This window comes from Delphinapterus leucas, chromosome 3 (genome assembly GCF_059928025.1).
Source record: "Delphinapterus leucas isolate spDelLeu-1000000601 "Yukka" chromosome 3, BTC_Dleu_Yukka2, whole genome shotgun sequence".
Taxonomy (NCBI): domain Eukaryota; kingdom Metazoa; phylum Chordata; class Mammalia; order Artiodactyla; family Monodontidae; genus Delphinapterus; species Delphinapterus leucas.
Window position 1 is genome coordinate 33,427,682 of NC_143131.1, and position 18,744 is coordinate 33,446,425.

The 18,744-nt window shown below is 39.8% G+C and overlaps 1 pseudogene; it reads left to right on the forward strand.

Moving 5' to 3' along the window:
* The first annotated feature begins 1,351 nt into the window (after positions 1-1,351).
* On the forward strand, positions 1,352-2,919 carry LOC111163223 (histone deacetylase 2 pseudogene; annotated as a pseudogene).
* Positions 2,920-18,744: the final 15,825 nt, after the last annotated feature.

Below are 18,744 nucleotides of genomic sequence, written 5' to 3' on the forward strand. Positions count from 1 at the left end.
TTGCACAGCAAAGGAAACCATAAACAAGACGAAAAGGCAACCCTCAGAGTGGGAGAAAATATTTGCAGACGAAGCAACTGACAAAAGGTTAATCTCCAAAATATACAAGCAACTCATACAGCACAATATCAAAAAAACAAACAACCCAATCCAAAAATGGGCAGAAGACTTTAATAGACATTTTTCCAAAAAAGATACACAGACTGTCAACAAACACATGGATGGATGCTCAACATCACTAATCATTAGAGAAATGCAAATCAAAACTGCAATGAGGTATCACCTCACACCAGTCAGAATGGCCATCACCAAAAAATCTACAAACAATAAATGCTGGCGAGGGTGGGGAGAAAAGGGAACCCTCTTGCCATGTTGGTTGGAATGTAACTGATACAGCCACTGTGGAGAACAGTATGGAGGTTCCTTAAAAAACTAAAAATAGAACTACCATATGACCCAGCAATCCCACTACTGGGCATATACCCTGAGAAAACCATAATTCAAAAAGAGTCATGTACCATAAATGTTCATTGCAGCTCTATTTACAATAGCCAGGACATGGAAGCAACCTAAATGTCCATCAACAGATGAATGCATAAAGAAGATGTGGCACATATATACAATGGAATATTACTCAGCCACAAAAAGGAACAAAATTGAGTTATTTGTAGTGAGGTGGATGGACCTAGAATCTGTCATACAGAGTGAAGTATGTCAGAAGGAGAAAAACAAATACCATTTGCTAACACATATATATGGAATCTAAGGAAAAAAAAAAAAAAAGGTCATGAAGAACCTAGGGGCAAGACGGGAATAAAGACACAGACCTACTAGAGAATGGACTTGAGGATATGGGGAGGGGGATGGGTAAGCTGTGCGAAAGTGAGAGAGTGGCATGTACATATATACACTACCAAACGTAAAATAAATAGCTAGTGGGAAGCAACCGCATAGCACAGGGAGATCAGCTCTGTGCTTTGTGACCACCTAGAGGGGTGTGATAGGGAGTTTGGGAGGGAGGGAGATGCAAGAGGGAAGATATATGGGAACACATGTATATGTATAGCTGATTCACTTTGTTATATAGCAGAAACTAACACACCATTGTAAAGCAATTATACTCCAGTAAAGATGTTAAAAAAATAATAATAGTCGCTCTCGGCCGGGAGGTACCGAGCCCTCCCAGCACTCCCCTCCTCTCCTCCCTCCGGCCCTCCGGCCTGCCTTTCCCTGCGGCACTGCCACCCCCCCACCTTCGCCCCAGCCCTCTTCTCTTCCCGCCGAGCGAGCCGCGGCGGCGGCGGCAGCAGCAGCAGCAGCCAGAAGAGGAGCCGGAGGCGGTGGTGGCCGGGTAGCCCATGGCGTACAGTCAGGGAGGCAGCAAGAAGAAAGTCTGCTACTACTACTACGATGGTGATATTGGAAATTATTATTACGGACAGGGTCATCCCATGAAACCTCATAGGATCCGCATGACCCATAACTTGCTGCTAAATTATGGCTTGTATAGAAAAATGGAAATATATAGTCCCCATAAAGCCACTGCTGAAGAAATGACAAAATACCACAGCGATGAGTACATCAAATTTCTACGTTCAATAAGACCAGATAACACGTTCGAGTATAGTATGCAGATGCAGAGATTTAATGGTGGAGAGGATTGTCCAGTGTTTGCTGGGCTCTTTGAGTTCTGTCAGCTTTCATCTGGTGGTTCAGTGGCTGGGGCTGCGAAGTTAAACCGACAACAAACTGATATGGCCGTTAACTGGGCTGGAGGATTACATCATGCTAAGAAATCAGAAGCATCAGTATTCTGTTATGTTAATGATATTGTGCTTGCCATCCTTGAATTACTAAAGTATCATCAGAGAGTCTTATATATTGATATTGATATCCATCATGGTGATGGTGTTGAAGAAGCTTTTTATACAACAGATCGTGTAATGACTGTATCATTCCATAAATATGGGGAATACCTTCCTGGAACGGGAGACTTGAGGGATATTGGTGCAGGAAAAGGCAGATACTATGCTGTCAATTTTCCGATGAGGGATGGTATAGATGATGAATCATATGGACAGATATTTAAGCCTATCATCTCAAAAGTGATGGAGATGCATCAACCTAGTGCTGTGGTGCTACAGTGTGGTGCAGACTCGCTATCCGGTGATAGACTTGGCTGCTTCAATTTGACAGTCAAAGGTCATGCTAAATGTGTAGAAGTTGTGAAAACTTTCAATTTACCATTACTGATGCTTGGGGGAGGTGGATACACAATCCCCAATGTTGCTCGATGTTGGACATATGACACTGCTGTTGCCCTTGATTGTGAGATTCCCAGTGAATTGGCATATAATGATTACTTTGAGTATTTTGGACCAGACTTCAAACTGCATATTAGTCCTTCAAACATGACAAACCAGAACACTCCAGAATATATGGAAAAGATAAAACAGCGTTTATTTGAAAATTTACGCATGTTGCCACATGCAGCTGGCGTCCAAATGCAAGCTATTCCAGAAGAGGCAGTTCATGAAGACAGTGGAGATGAAGATGGAGAGGATCCAGACAAGAGAATTTCTATTCGAGCATCAGACAAACGGATAGCTTGTGATGAAGAATTCTCAGATTCTGAGGACGAAGGAGAGGGAGGTCGCAGAAATGTGGCTGATCATAAGAAAGGAGCAAAGAAAGCGAGAATTGAAGAAGACAAGAAGGAAACGGAGGACAAAAAAACAGATGTTAAAGAAGAAGATAAGTCCAAGGACAATAGTGGTGAAAAAAACAGATACCAAAGGAGCCAAACCAGAAGAGCTCAGCAATTCTTGAATTTGAGAGTCTCATCACTTTCAGTGAGAAAATATTGGGAAGAAAAATGTTTTCTTTTTGAAGACTTCTGGCTTCATTTTATACTACTTTGGCATGGACTGTATTTATTTTCAAAATGGCTTTTTTTGGTTTTGTTTTTCTTGGCAAGTTTTATTGTGAGTTTTCTAATTATGAAGCAAAATTTCTTTTCTCCACCAAGCTTTATGTGATAGTATTTAAAACTGATGTGTTATTATGTCAAAAAACTGCTCTATTCAAGAAGTAATTGGCCGTTCTGAGCTGATTCTTCCATCTTTTGTAATTATCTTTATTAAAAAATTGTACTTGGTAAAAAAAAAAACAAACAACAAAAAATAATAATAAATAAATACTAAGAATTCAATGATGAAATTAAAACATAAAGCATGATCAAATAGGGCCCATTTAAGAAAAATGGTTTAAGAAATGAAAATATAAAACTATTAAAATAATTCATCACGTTAATGAACTAAAGAAGCAAAATTACATGAGTATCTCAACAAAAGCAGAAAAAGCACTGGATACAATTCAATTTCTATGTTTTTTTAATAAACTCTTAGAAAACTAAGAATAGAGGGAAGCTTCTTTAACCTGATAAGGGCTTTCTACCAACCATCTACTGCAATCATCAAGTTTAATTTAAAAGTTTAGCTGCAATTTCCTTAAGGTCAAGAACAAGACATGAATGACTTGGTATCATTGCCACTCTTTAACACAGTACAGGAAGTCCTGGTCACTGCATTAAGAACATGAAGGAAGGAGACCAAATTGTTATTATTTCCAGTTAAAATATCATGATCAAATGCACAGAAAACCTAAGAAATCAGTAAACTGCTAAAATTAAAAGGGAGTTCAGCAAGTTTGTTAGGTATAAAAACAATGTGTAAAATTTAATAGTGTTCCTATGAATAGGCAATAACTCGATAGGCAACGTAATAGAATGTAAGATACTATTAATGGTAGCAACAAAAACTATAAAGTATGTAGATATCAACCAAAGAAAGAACATCTTTATAGAGAATAAATTTTAAACTATTAAAGCACAAATCAGAAAACCTAAACAAATGAAACATTAAACAACATATAGATTAACACCTTGCTCTGACATCATCGAATTAAGTTTTCCTTGATTAGTTTCGAAATTCAATGCAATTACAATCAAAATCCCAGAGTGAAATTTTTAACATGAAAAACAATTCCAAAATTTATGTAGAAAAATAAGAATTTTCAAAGAGTTAAGGCAAAATCAAAAAAGAAGATATATCAGATATCGGAACACATTACAAACGAAGGAAACCTTTATTGATAAAGCTAACAGAAGTGGCAGACTGTTAGCTTTATCAATAAAGTGGCAGACTGGGAGAAAATAATGACAACAGCTAAAACCCACAAATAATTAAATTTTAAAATACGTGAAGAAACTTTTGTAATTCAGTGTCCTCAAGTCTATTCTCCATGTCTGAATCTTTATTCCTGTCCTGCCCCTAGGTTCATCAGAATCATTTTTTTTTTTTAGATTCCATATATAAGTGTTAGCATATGGTATTTGTTTTTCTCTTTCTGACATGCTTCACTCTGTATGACAGACTCTAGTCCATCCACCTCACTACAAATAACTCAATTTTGTTCCTTTTTGTGGCTGAGTAATATCCCATTGTATATATGTGCCACATTTTCTTTATCCATTCATCTGTCGATGGACACTTAGGTTGCTTCCATGTCCTGGCTATTGTAAATAGTGCTGAATGAACATTGTGGTACATGTCTCTTTTTGAATTATGGTTTTCTCAGGGTATATGCCCAGTAGTGGCATTGCTGGGTCATATGGTAGTTCTATTTTCAGTTTTTTAAGGACCCTCCATACATGGCATGTTTAAATCCATGTGGCTGTCAGTATTTCTGGCCAATGGAGCACTGTGAAAGGAATGAAAAATACAGATAATAGAAAAGGTCATTTATCCACACTGACTCTTTTTAAAAGATATACAGTAATGCAATTTCCAAATCATGCCAATGATTGTCCAAAATTAGAAGGAAAAGTGCCTACAGAGTTAGGAAGAGGAAATTACAAAGCAGGGTTTTAGGTATCAGCGTGTACTAAGCCAGGTAAGCAGACTGTGGAGAGTACCTCGAGGGCCATCATTTTGAGACCCTGCAAAGTAGATAAGGAAGGGAAATTTAAAACCAGGGCTCTCCACCCACCCTCCAGAAGAATGCTTTAATTTCTTTGTCTCTAATATCAAACGTGGGGGCTAGCAAGCTGCTGCCAACAGCTGGAAGCCTGCCATTCTGACGGAATGCTGCTATCCCTGTGAAGGCATCAATATCATGAACAATTCTGAACACATGAGAAGAGCCACCAAGGCCATACAAAAATCTGGGGGCCCAGCCAGGATCAGAACACCAGCCTCAGCCACAATGTTAAATACAGTGAGAGTGCATATGGGGGTGGGAGTCAAAACAGGATGGTTTCCAAGAACCCAATGCTTGAAAGCCCAAAGACAGAATCTTGAGGATGCCCTGGCGTAAGCAGCATTGTTATTCAACTAAATAGACCCCTGCCCTTCTTGCTTACTTTCCTTCTCTCTCTCTTCCTCAGCTATGTCCTACTGCTTTTTCATGCCTCCAAATGTAGAGCTTTTTGGTATTGGCTCTGTAATCCAGTGCATACGTTCCTATCTCTGGGGGCAAACAATTGCACTGTATGTGAATTTTCCCCTACCGCGTGCCAAAAGAAAGTCAAATGTCTTCTGTTCGCTGTCCTTTACGCTGTCTTTCTATTAGATTTCTTCCTGTGAACTCTGACTTCTGCTGGTAATCTATTTTCACCCTTTCAGCAGCAATGAAAACTCAGAGTGATGTTCAATCTTTGTGGGATAACAGAGAGCAAATCATTAACTCTGAGTACACTCCAACGCCAAGCAAGGTTTTCCCCAAAAATCACTCCTTGGAAAAAAGAGGGAATTGCTTTATATTCTGAGTTTCTTACTAGAGGATGTTCTCATCCTTATTTTATTTCTAATAACACCATTCTTTTCAGGGAAGACACACTATCCTGAAACACTCATAATCAATGCAAGATTCTGATGTTTATAAGTGGAATCGGTGAACTTTAATACATATTTATTTTTTCTTTCCCTTGTATGAATGGCCTCATATTTGCAAGAGTGGATGTTGATGGGAACAAGCCTTCTAAATATCATTTTTTTAAATATTACAGTAAGTGGTTACATAGTGGATGTTGAAAATATGTAACTGCAGGATGAAAGAAAACAACTGTCACAGTACTATGCTGTGGCTTGGAATAAAACTGAAATACGATAGTGGAGAAAATATGACTATAGTAACATTATGTAAAATATGAAATAATATATAAAGTGATATTAAAATATCAATTTTCTAAGTGTACAAAATGATTAAATATATGTAACTAAGTTAATAACTTAAGTTTTTATACGTAGGTGATCGGTGCTTTTTAGGTACATCTCTAAAATTTTTGGTGAGGGGGGATGGGGGGACTTATTCAGAGGATGGCAGAGGGTCTCATGTTTGGCATTGCCTTCTACTAGGGCATGTACAGTAGATATACAGACAGTGGCTGAATACTAACTATGGTTCCTGGGGAAGAACTACCAACACTTCACAGCGAGTTCTTTTCTTTCCTCAGTGTTATTGTGAAAGTATGTTTGCCTAACAGTCCTTATCTTGATTCCAGATCCTTAGTAAATGTTGGCTATTTTCTACACATGACCATGGTAGTTTGTGAAAAAAGCACTCTGGGTCCTACACAAGGAAATGAGTGTTTGAAGTATTACTTCAAAAGTAGCCACTTTAGGAGACTCTATACATCTATTCAAAGAATGCCAGTCACGGGCCAAGGCTGCTGCGGAAGCTGTTTTGAGGATTGACTTCCAAGAGTCAGTTCATAGGCCAAGTGACAGAGCCAGGCTCTGCCCTTTATAGGCAGCCCTGTTATTCTAGTTTTTAACCCCAAATGGTTACACTCACGCCATTTGCCAGATTGGCCTCTGGATGACTTTCAGCTCTTTCCAGAAATCGTTAAATCCACTCCCTTCCACTGGCTCCCATCCCCCAACCCCAGCCCAAAGGATGAAGACTTGGCACAGAGCGGGACGCTCAGAAAAATGCTTCGCGAACTCCGAAGACAGTTCCACAAGAGGAGTTCCAAATGTTTAGAGGAAAAACAACACAGTTAGAGTAAGTATATGACCTCCCAATGAGAATGAGCTGAAAAGAGACAACATTCCTTTGAGTTTAAGTACAGGGAGATTTGTTTTTAAAAATCACTTTATATTCTTACCTCATGTTTGAAATGTGCAAGCCTTGCATTTCATACCAGGTTGTCAGGTATAGCAAATACTTGTATCTGCTTACTGTTTAATCAAAATAGAAAGCCTTAGGCTTTTTTTTTTTTTTTTAGGGATGAACCTTATAAACCGAAGCGCAATTTACAAACCTGCTATGTCCTTTAGCAAGAATCAGTGAAGTAAAATGAATGTGCAAACTTGGATTCTTTAGCAAAACAGTGAAAGCATCATCTCAAGTAACAATGCTAAACATGGAACTACAGGCAAGGATGATGCAGTATAGCTCATCTTCAGTTATTCATTAATAGAGTGTCTGAAAGTTAAAGTCATACGGACTTGTCTCATTTGCAGCCCTGGTTAATAATATTAATATCTTTCCTCCTACATTTTGGTTCCAACATGTTACATTCTCTTCATATATCATATTCTGGTTCTATCTTTACTGGGCAGTTATTTTGTTATAAATTTATTAGTATTCATTTTTCAACACAATCTCCCAGCACATAACCTATTCCCTGTTTGGAAAGTACGCATTTTTAGAAACTTATTTTTATTCTTTCAAGCCACTAGGGTATCTTTTAGTAAGTTCACTGAGGCAGTAATTTCCCAAGTAGGAGTAGCTGACCCTTTAAATATTGTCAAATGGCCAACTTGTGAGTTGATAGGAAGATCCAATAAACGCAGACATAATGCAACCCAAACCAGTTAAGAAATATGACTTTGGGGATTTAAAAAGAGAAAGTGAGTCCAGGGAGATGTGCTAATTCTTTTGGAGAGAACTGTAAAATTAGGGAATGAAGGAAAACAAATTAGACTTTACATGTTTGGATATCAGAAGAGCATTTGATTCAGAAGAGGAATCTTACGGTTAGATTAATTCAAGCTGGGTTGACTATTTGAAGAGTAAGATGCATAATTGTCATATGGTACTGGTTAGACTCACAGATCTCAACGCCTCTAGAGAGAGCATGGGGGTGCCAAAAACAGACCATGAAGGTGAGTCCTTTCACTGTGCAGTAGTTTTAGGAAACTTCTTCCAGGAACTTCACCCAGAGGAAAACCCAAAGGAAACAAAAACAATTTACATTTGTCCACACTACAGCATTTCTCTGGATTCTGCCAGGTACTTTTTAGGTATTCTCAGATCAATTCCTCACTCCCACCTCCGGCACCTCACTGCAGCAATAGCGACATTGAGAGTGTGTTTGCAGTTGTCAAATGCTTTCCGCCTACATGATTGGCTCAGATCCACACAACCATTTTGTGGCTTAGATTTGTTTCTTCCACTTGAATGTAAGCTCCAGGAGGGAGGAATTTTGTCTCTCTGATCTACTGTTATATCCTCAGAACCCAGAAGAGTGCCAGGTACGTGGAAGACATCAGCAACCTTTTGTTGACTTTTATGGGTGAGGAAACTCAGGGACTTCCAGAGAGTAATAATGACATATTTGTTTAACTCCCTGAAATCTTCAGACAGCTGTTCTATTTATCCTGTTTTTGCAGACTCCCATATTCTACGAGGGCGAGGGCACTACCTTCCTTTTTTGTCATAATTATTATACACACATACACTAATACATATATATTTGCTATTGTTTCTTGTTTTTTACTTAACCTTTCTCCTGAACAATTACATCTAAGAAATCATGAGTTTGGTGTGCTAGTTATATAATAAATTGTTTTCTAATACACATAAAAATAAATACTAAGCTTTAAATTTAAAAAGGAATAAAAACTTTGGGCATGTACCACCAGAAATCATCTCACATGGTACAAGGTGCTATGCCTACCACATTTGGGCCGACACTGTTATACTGGATCCTTATAATAACCCTGTAGGAGAGGTCTCATGAGCAAAGCAGAGTAGGCACTGTTAGCTCATTTACCAGTGAGTTAACTGAGGGGGATGGACACAGGGTCACACAGCTAATAAGTGGTAGATTTAGAACTCTGAACCCCGCAGTATTCCTCATCGCCAATTTACTCTCTTCCACTATTTTACTACTCCCCCAGCATTCCTGGGGAAATCTACAGCTAAGCTGGTATCTGCTCTTTCTTGGGGTGGCTGCCTACACTAAGGGTCTAGCTTAGAGCTGTTTGAAAGCAATCTTGAAAGCGTGAAACAGACACCTTAGGTAGGCCTTAATTTGTAATTGTAGTCAAAGGAGGAAGCACGTGCTAAAAAATTGTTGGTGAAAACTGTGTCTCATTGGTAATAATGAGCACAGGACAGAAAAGGGTAGAGAGTTGGGCGGTGAAAGGAAAAAAATAGAAATTAGCTTAGAAAAACATACTCCCAGGACGCTTATTTGCATGTACTATAAAACCAGGTAAGGCTCATTTGACATAATCGTGTCAACAACAGTTCAAGTAGATGAGCCTGCCTACTATGTACCAGGTCTGTTACCTGCACTATCTCATGTATTCCTCATGGCAGGTAGGTTTCTCGCTCAGAGTAACCTTCTCAGGGTCACAGACCTGAGAGAGAACAGAAACAGATTTTGAACAGGGTCTCTCTAGTACATTCTTTCCTTTCCCTCTCTGCAGTTGTTACCTCAGTGGTGGTGAAGCATTCATATTAGCCTTCAGTACATGTTTACATTTTGGTCAGATGACGAGACCAAATAATGCTGTACACCAAAGCTAAAAGCTTACATGACCTATAGGCCTGTTGGGATGGGCAGCTCTGAGATGTGGTCATGGCTTTGTGGTCCATATTCATCTGAGATCTGGCCTAGACCTTTGGACGACTATGAAGCAGCTATAGGAGCTGTTTTATACCAACTTACATTGAGTGGACCAAGGGTCCCTACTGAACTGTGCAGTAAAGTCCTGAAGTTGCCTAAGGTGCCCACAAAATCCTTAGGACTGGTCTGAATGAACAAAGTGAGCCAAGGTCAAGTGGCTGAAAGTCCAAAAAAGAAGCCTTCCAAGGCTGCCATAATCTTGGCCCATATTTTTTAAAGTGACTGGAATGATCTCGCATCTGAGTTCAAGAAAAGATGATAAGGGAAGTGTCAAAATCTATCCTCCCAGCTATCATTCTGCTGACTGATAGCTTCGTGTGCTATATATACAGCTCTCAGCTCTCCCGTGCATTTAGCATCATGTTCTGATAGATGGTAGATGTCAAAGAACAGATGGTCTAGGGAGCCAGAGATGTTTTTTTCCAAATACATCCCCTGTCTTTAACCTTTCAGCAGGCTATGATGAAAACACCTTATAAATCTATTTTTTTAAACCACTTAGTATTTTAAACCAAAGAGAGAAAGTAAAAAACAAAACCAAAACTCTTTAGCAATGCATCTCAGTTCACACACCTTAGGATCAGGAAGTCTTGACCAAAGTCTAAACAAAACACCCTCTGTAATTCCAGCCCATTACTCTATCCTCAACAGAAACTAAAGAGAAAGCTCTCACAATGGGGAAAACGCCCACATTTTGAAGGGTCGGGCAAGGAAGCTCCAGTTGACTACCTATGGAGGAGTGGAGAGAAATTAGGAATTCCAGGACTCACACGAGGCTGGTGGCTTTATATGGCAAGGAAGAAACGTCACAGAACAGGATGTACAGAGCTGCAGAAAAACGAGTTCCATATGGAGAGGGGAAAGGAACAGAAGGCCTGCCTGTGTTTCTTCAGACAGTATCTCTTTAGAAAAGCTAAGCTTGTAATTAGGGTCATAATTTCTTAAATTCTCTCTTGCAACTGTGCATCACTTCAGGGTGTTCCTTAAAGGTTATTTAGCTATTTTTAAAAACTTCCTTACTCTAGTTTTTTTTTTTTTCTTTTACTGAATTCTTTTAAAAAGCCAACTGTTCCCTCAAGAAGTCTAGCGATTCTAACTCAGAGGCTCTGGTCCAAATCACCACTGCTCACCTGATAACACACAAAGTACCTAGAAGGAACTGTGAGCTTTCTAACTTCTGCTATAAAAATGGGATCAACATCACAATCCTGTGTCAAAGCATTAGTCACTAAAATGTACCCCAAGACCCCCTTGATCACCCAGCCTAGGAGAGGACATTCAAAGAAAATAGGTAACAGTCAGCAACAATCAGTAGCTCTTGTTGGCTCTTCCATGAGGGGTTCTAAGAACCAGGCTCCCCTAGGTGTTTCCCTTCCTGGAGGACAGCAAGGTGATTTGGGTGGCGTTTAAGTTCCCCTGCTCTCCCCCTACATCTCCTGGTGACTTCACTTAGTTGCTATAGCTGCTCTTACTTCTACGTGATGGTGGAGTTAGGCTTATTGGCCATTTCTGTATCACCTCATTCTTCCCATTTCTGTGGCTTTCTTTTCCACTCCCTCTCTCATGGAGGGCTCAGGATGGCTTTTTCTTTGCCATAACTGCTGCTGTTTCGCTGAGATGGAGAAAGGAGGAAGGGGATGAGAGGACGGAAGATTGAGGTGTCAGGATTTTACTCTTCAGTGTTACAGCTCTCACTAAGCTCCTCAAAGCTACTTTTACTCTCCTGATTTCTCACTGTGTCTAAAACGGACCACTAGGGTGTCCATTCTTTCACAAATCACTATTTCCAAGAGGGACTTGGAAAAAGTTCCCTTGGACATTTGGGACTCTCTACATAATGTCAGATTCCTAAGCTTTTAAACTAAACTCCCGGGACTTCCCTGGTGGTCCAGCGGTTAAGACTCTGCGCTCCCAACGTGGCGGGGGGGGCCGGGTTCGATCCCTGATCAGGGGACTAGATCCCTCATGCCGCAACTAAAAATGATCCCGCATGTCCCAACTAAAAATGATCCCACGTGCCCCAACTAAAAATGATCCCGCATGTCCCAACTAAAGATCCCATGTGCCACAACTAAGACCCAGCACAGCCAAATAAATAACTAAATATTAAAAAATAAATAAATAGATAAACTAAACTTCCCCCAATCAGCCAGATGCCTTGGGACCTTTTCTCTCTCCTGCTCAGGAGGAGTTGTCACTCCTGTCCAATATGCTACTACATCCATTCCCTATATGCCCCAGTATCTTCGACTATCAGTACAAGCATCCAGCCCTTTCTCCTTAAGTCTCCTTTACTCCATTAGTGTTTCTCCCAGGGATCTATAAGGTTCTCAAGCAAATGGGACACTCAGAAGCATATTGTGAGCCATGATGTTTTCTAAAATGGGTGTGTAGATTAATTCCTCACTTTCTCCCAGGGCTCTTAAACTCTAACAGCAAAAATTTTGTAACCCAAAGTGGAAGACAAGTTATAAAGCATGCCCAGCCCCCTGCCATGTCTATCAGCTTCCTTTAGCAGGCAACCTAGCTTCCTCCTGGCCACCAGCCATACCTGGGGACCTCATATTGCAGGAGGTAGGATTGAGAGCAACTGGCAAGTCTCTATTCTTGAACTATTGGTGACAGACCTATTGTGTCACTTGTGGGGACCTGCCCTCTCATCCTGGAGCCATTCTTCTTCGTTGTGATGTGGGTCTCTCCTCTTGACCTTCCCTTCTGAAATCATATTGCTTTCAGTATTTTTTGAGAATCTAGCTGGTGGCTCCAATCTGCTTCCATAGAAACTGCTTCCTGTGCTCAAGAAACTCTCAGATTCCGAATTCATGGGGTCAAGAGGAGGCCCCTCTTCTTAGTGGCTGTCTTCTTGATTGAGATCCTGTTGAAATGCAGACAGCTAAAATCTGCCTTCCCCAAATGGGTCAATTTGACCTACATCCCTGGCTTCTCCTATGCTGCCACCCCGAAACCTGGGTGTTGATATACCGGAAAACAAACCAACCACAAAACAACCACATTAAAGTGTGTGTGTGTGTGTATCTACACACACACACACACACACACACACACACACACCCCTCATGCATTCCATTGTGTTGTAGTGGCCAACAGCAGTCTTTAACATTTAAGAATTGGTGGAATCTCTTTTTTTTTTTTTTTTTTGCCCGTGTCCCCTCAGCCACTGCGCCACCAGGGAAGCCCAGTGGAATCTCTTTAATTAGTAACATTTAAAACTAGAAGAGGGCTTCCCTGGTGGCGCAGTGGTTGAGAGTCCGCCTGCCGATGCAGGGGACACGGGTTCATGCCCCGGTCCGCGAGGATCCCACATGCCGCAAAGCAGCTGAGCCCGTGAGCCGTGGCCGCTGAGCCTGTGTGTCCGGAGCCTCTGCTCCGCAATGGGAGAGGCCACAACAGTGAGAGGCCTGCATAACGCAAAAAAAAAAAAAACTAGAAAAGACTCAACATCAAAAGGAAATAATGACAATTTTGAAATATTAACACTTTGAGCTTATTAGAGTCCTCCCATAGCTCTGAAAGGACATCATGGGTATGTTCACTTTTGTTTTTTTGGCCATGCCGTGTGGCTTGCAGGATCTTAGTTCCCCGACCAGGGATTGAACTAGGGCCACTGCAATGAAAGCGCCAAGTCTTAACCACTGGACTGCCAGGGAAATGCCCCATATGTTCACATTTATTCTTTGATTTATTTTAACCTTTCTAAAGCTATGGTGCTTTTCACACATAAACAAAATTGAGAAAGTAGTATACCGAATCCTTGTGAACCCAACATGCAGATTCAACAGTTATCAACCCAGACTTAGTCCTATTTCATCTATAAAATACACACACATTCCTCTTCCACGCTCCCTGGATTACTTTTTTTTCATTCAGTTGGATTTATTTCATAGTACCAAAGTGTACTATTCAAATTAATGGTACAAAAATGAGCGTTGAGTTAAAATCTTACAAAACCTCATAATCTCTGCAAAACCTCATAATTTTATGAGTTTTTTTGTTAAAGAAAGAAAAAGTATAATTGACTTACAATATTATAGTAGTTTCAGGTGTACAACATAGTGATTTGATATTTTTAGACATTACAAAATGATCACCACAATAAGTCTAGTTACTATTTGTCACCATACAAAGTTGTTACAATATTATTTCTATATTCACTATGCTGTACATTATTTATTTTATAACTGGAATATATCTTCTTGTTGGATTGATCCCTTTATCATTATGTAATGTCCTGCTTTGTCTCTTACAGTTTTTGTTTTAAACTCTATCTTGCCTGATATAAGTTTTGCTACCTCAGATTTCTTTTCATTTTCGTTGCAGGGAATACTTTTTTCTAACCCCTCACTTTCAGTCTAGGTGCATCTTTAGTTCTGAAGTGAGTTTCTTGTAGGTAGCATATACATGGGTCTTGTTTTGTCATTCATTCAGCCACTCTATGTCTTTTGATTGGAGCATTTAGTTCATTGGTAGGTATGTACTTATTGCCATTTTGCTGTTTTCTCGTTGTTGTTTTACTTCTTTTTTGTTCCTTTCCTCTTTTGCTCTCTTTCCTTGTGATTTGGTGACTACTTTTAGTGTTATGTTTGGATCCCTTTCTCTTTCTCTGTGTGTGTATCTATTATAGAATTATGGTTGTGGTTACCATGAGGTTCGTATATAACAACATATGTATATATGGTTATTTTAAGTCGATGATCTTTTAAGTTCTAACGCATTCTAACAATCCTGCCATTTTACTCCTCTCCTCCCTTCCATGTTTAATGCTTTTGATATCATATTTTACATCTTTTTGTTTTCTGTATCCTTCAACTATTTATTGTGGATATAGACAATTTACTACTTTTGTTTTTTAACCTTCCTACTAGTTTTTTTTATTTTAATTAATTAATTAATTTATTTTTGCTGTGTTGGGTCTTCATTTCTGTGCAAGGGCTTTCTCTAGTTGTGGCAAACGGGGGCCACTCTTCATCGTGGTGCGTGGGCCTCTCACTATTGTGGCCTCTCGTTGCGGAGCACAGGCTCCAGATGTGCAGGCTCAGTAGTTGTGGCTCACAGGCCTAGTTGCTCCATGGCATGTGGGATCTTCCCAGACCAGGGCTCGAACCCATGTCCACTGCATTGGCAGGCAGATTCTCAACCACTGTGCCACCAGGGAAGCCCTTCCTACTAGTTTTATAAGTGATTGATCTACTACCTTTACTGTATGTTTGCCTTTACCAGTGAGATTTTTCATTTCATAATTTTCATATTTCTAATTGTAGTCCTTTCTTTTCCACTTAGAGAAGTCCTTTTAACATTTCTTATAAAGCTCCTTTAGTGGTGCTGAACTCTTTTAGCTTTTGCTTATCTGTAAAACTATTTATTCTCTCATCAAATCTGAATGATAGCCTTGACAGGTAGAGTAGTCTTGGGTTTTTTCCTTTCATCACTTTGAATATATACCATGCCAATCCCTCAGGCCTGAAAACTTTCTTCTGAAAAGTCAGCTGGTAGTCTTATGGGATCTCCCTTGTACATAACTAGTTGCTTATCTCTTGCTGCTTTTAAGATTTTTTCTGGATCTTTAATTTTTGCCTAAATTTTAATTGTAACATGTCTTGGTGTGAACCTCTTTGGGTTTATCTTGATTGGGGCTCCCTGTGATTCCTAGATTTGAATGTCTGTTTCCTTCCCCATGTTAGGGAAGTTTTCAGCTATTATTTCTTCAAATAAGTTCTTTGCTCCTTTCTCTCTCTCTTCTCCTTCTGAGATGCCTAAGATGTGAATATTATTAAGCTGATGTTGTCCCAGAGGTCTCTTAAACTATCCTGATTTTTTTAAATTGTTTTTTCTTTTCTCTGTTCAGCTTGGGTGATTTTCACTACTTTGTCTTCCAGTTCACTAATTTACTCCTCTGTATCATCTAACCTACTACTGATTCCTTCTAGTGTATTTTTTACTTCAGTAATTGTATTTTCAGCTCTATTTGGTTATTTTTTATATTTTCTAACCATTTGTTAAACTTCTCACTGTATTCATCCATTTTCTCTGAAATTCACTGAGCATCTTTATGATCATTACCTCAACTTCTTTATGGGTAGATTGCTTAGCTCCACTTTGCTTAGTTCTTCTTCTGGGGTTTTGACCTGTTCCTTTGCTTTGAACGTATTCCTCTGTCTCCTCATTTTATCTAATTCTCTGTGTTTATTTCTATGTATTAGGTAAGTTGGTTACATTTCCCAGTCTTAGAGAAGTGGCCTTATAGAGAAGTCTTTGGGGTCCAGCAGCACCTTCCCTCTGGCCACCAGATCTATATGCTCTAGAGGTACCCCCTATATGGGCTTCATGGGCCCTTCTGTTGTGGCAGGACTGACTACTGTGGGCAAGCTGGTAGGCAGAACTTGCTCCCAGCCCAGCTGGCTGCCAGGCCCTGCCTTGTGCAGTGGCTGCCAGCCCATTGGTGGGTGGGACCAGGTCCTGGGGCTACTAGATTATTCTGAAACAAATCCCACATTTTATACCATTTCATCCATAAGTATTTCAGTATATATCTCTAAATGATAAGGATTCATTAAAAAATTATACCTAAAACATTTGAAATAATTCCTTAAATGTCATAATAGATCCAATTAGTATTAAAATTTCCCCTATTATTTTATAAAATTGTTTCTAATAGCTGCTTTTTTGAAATCAGGATCCAAAAAGTTCCACCCATTGCATTTGGTTGATGTGTCTCAAGTCTCAAAAAATACAGCTCCTTCCCTCTTTTCTTTCATCTTTGCAATTTATTTGTTAAAGCCACTAGGTTATTTACCCTGCATAGATTCCCACTGTCTAGATTTTGCTAATTTTATTTCCAAACTGTTGTGTAAGATGCTCCTCGACCCCCTTATTTCCTGTGAACTAAAAATTAGATCTAGAGTGTCACCTGATTCAGGTTCCATTTGTGTGTGTGTGTGTGTGTGTGTGTGTGAATACTTCACAGATGGTGTTGTGTACCATCTTCAGGAGGTATGTTATTATTGTCTCTCTTTTTGTGATGTTAGCAGCCATTATTTATTAAAAACTGCTTAAACCCAAATTTTTTTCTGAGGTGATATTATACATACTTTAAACTGTTCATTAGAAACACCTTCAAGTTTTATTGCAGTCTTAGCCCATTTTCATTTCCATTAGCTAAATAACATTCTTTTAAGCATCAGCTTCCAAAATTTCCGTCAGTCACGCCCGTACGTCATTTCTTCTGAAGTGAGATGGTTACATTTGCCCTGATTCTTCCTCCACCTCCTTCCCACCCCTTACATCCCCCAGGAAGGGAATATGAATATCTTGATGGTACATTTCGTATTTTATAGCAATACCTTTAGAGTACTGTCTTGTTTTTACAGTATTTTTCCTCTGCCTGTCCCATAGTGACTGTTTTCGTAAACTATTGAACTTGCCTCTAAGATTCTGATTACCAATTTCAATGTGTGGGCTTTTTTCCACATACCACCGAACAATTCTCTGACACCAGTCAGATGACTTACAATTCAACTCAATTCCTGAACTATCTGCCTGGAGATAGCATCAGATTCTAGAAATTAAGGGCTCTGTCCCGTAAGATCGCCCTACCACTTCAGATGTCAACTACAAGTCTAGTATTTTACCTGTGATTTGGACTGACTGGTAATGAATCAGAGGTCCCCAGAGCCCCTCCTTGGGTTTGATTAATATGCTAGGGCAGCTCACAGAGCTCAGGAAACCAGCGTACTCACTACATTATCGGTTTCTTATAAAGGATATTAAAGGATACTAATCTATAGCTAGAGGAAGAGATATATAGGCAAGGTCCCAAACAAAGGAGCTTCTGTCTTTGTGGTTTGGGGCCTGGCACAGAGATACATGGAAGTATTCTGGTTTGAGAATGTTCCTCAAACCCTGTCCTTTGGATTTTTATAGAAGCTTCATTACATAGACATGATCGATTATATCATTGGCCATCACCGAATGATTCAACCGCTAGCCTCTCTCCTCTGCCTAGAGGTCCAGGGGGATGGGACTGAAAGTTCCAACCTTCAGTCATGTGGTTGGTTCCCCTGGCAACTAGCATCCATCTGTAGATTCTCTCCAAAAGTCACTTTTATATAAACTCAGCTGTGGTTAACAGGGATTTGTTATGACTATCAAGACAACTTTAATGTTCTTATCACTTAGGAAATTCCAAGGGTTTTAGGAGCTCTATGCCAGAAACGGAGATGAAGACCAAATATATATTTTTTACTATAAATCACATCTTCCTTTTCTTTCTCATTTTGACTTCTGCTCATGCACAGTATTCACAATACATGAAAGTTTTGTTTCTCTGCTGCTGATAACCTAAAGTCCCATAAGTTGGAGGTCTTGGCTCAACCTTCTCTTTTGTTTGTCTTCAGTCTCTTGCCTAATCCAGGCAATGTTGACCACTCTTACTGAAATGCCCTTCCTTTTCTAGGATCACTCTCTCTGGTTTTCCTCCTACCTCTCATATTACTTTTTCTTGTTCTCCTTCAAAGTCATCTCTTCCTCTGTCCATTCCTGAAATGTGAGTTTTGCCCAGGATTTTGTCTTTGGTCCTCTTCTCCTTTCACATGACGCTGAGTGAACTGATTCATCCTCTTGGCATCAACAACCAACATAGGAGCATGACTCCCAGTTCTAGATCTTCTGCCAAGGCTTCTCTTCTTAGCTGTAGGACTGCACATCTAGCTGTTTACTAGAAATCACTCCCAGATAATTCTGCCTCAGTAGGAATGGAACAGAGCACATTACCTCTCATTTCCAGCTTGCCTTGCCCCCCACCCTCC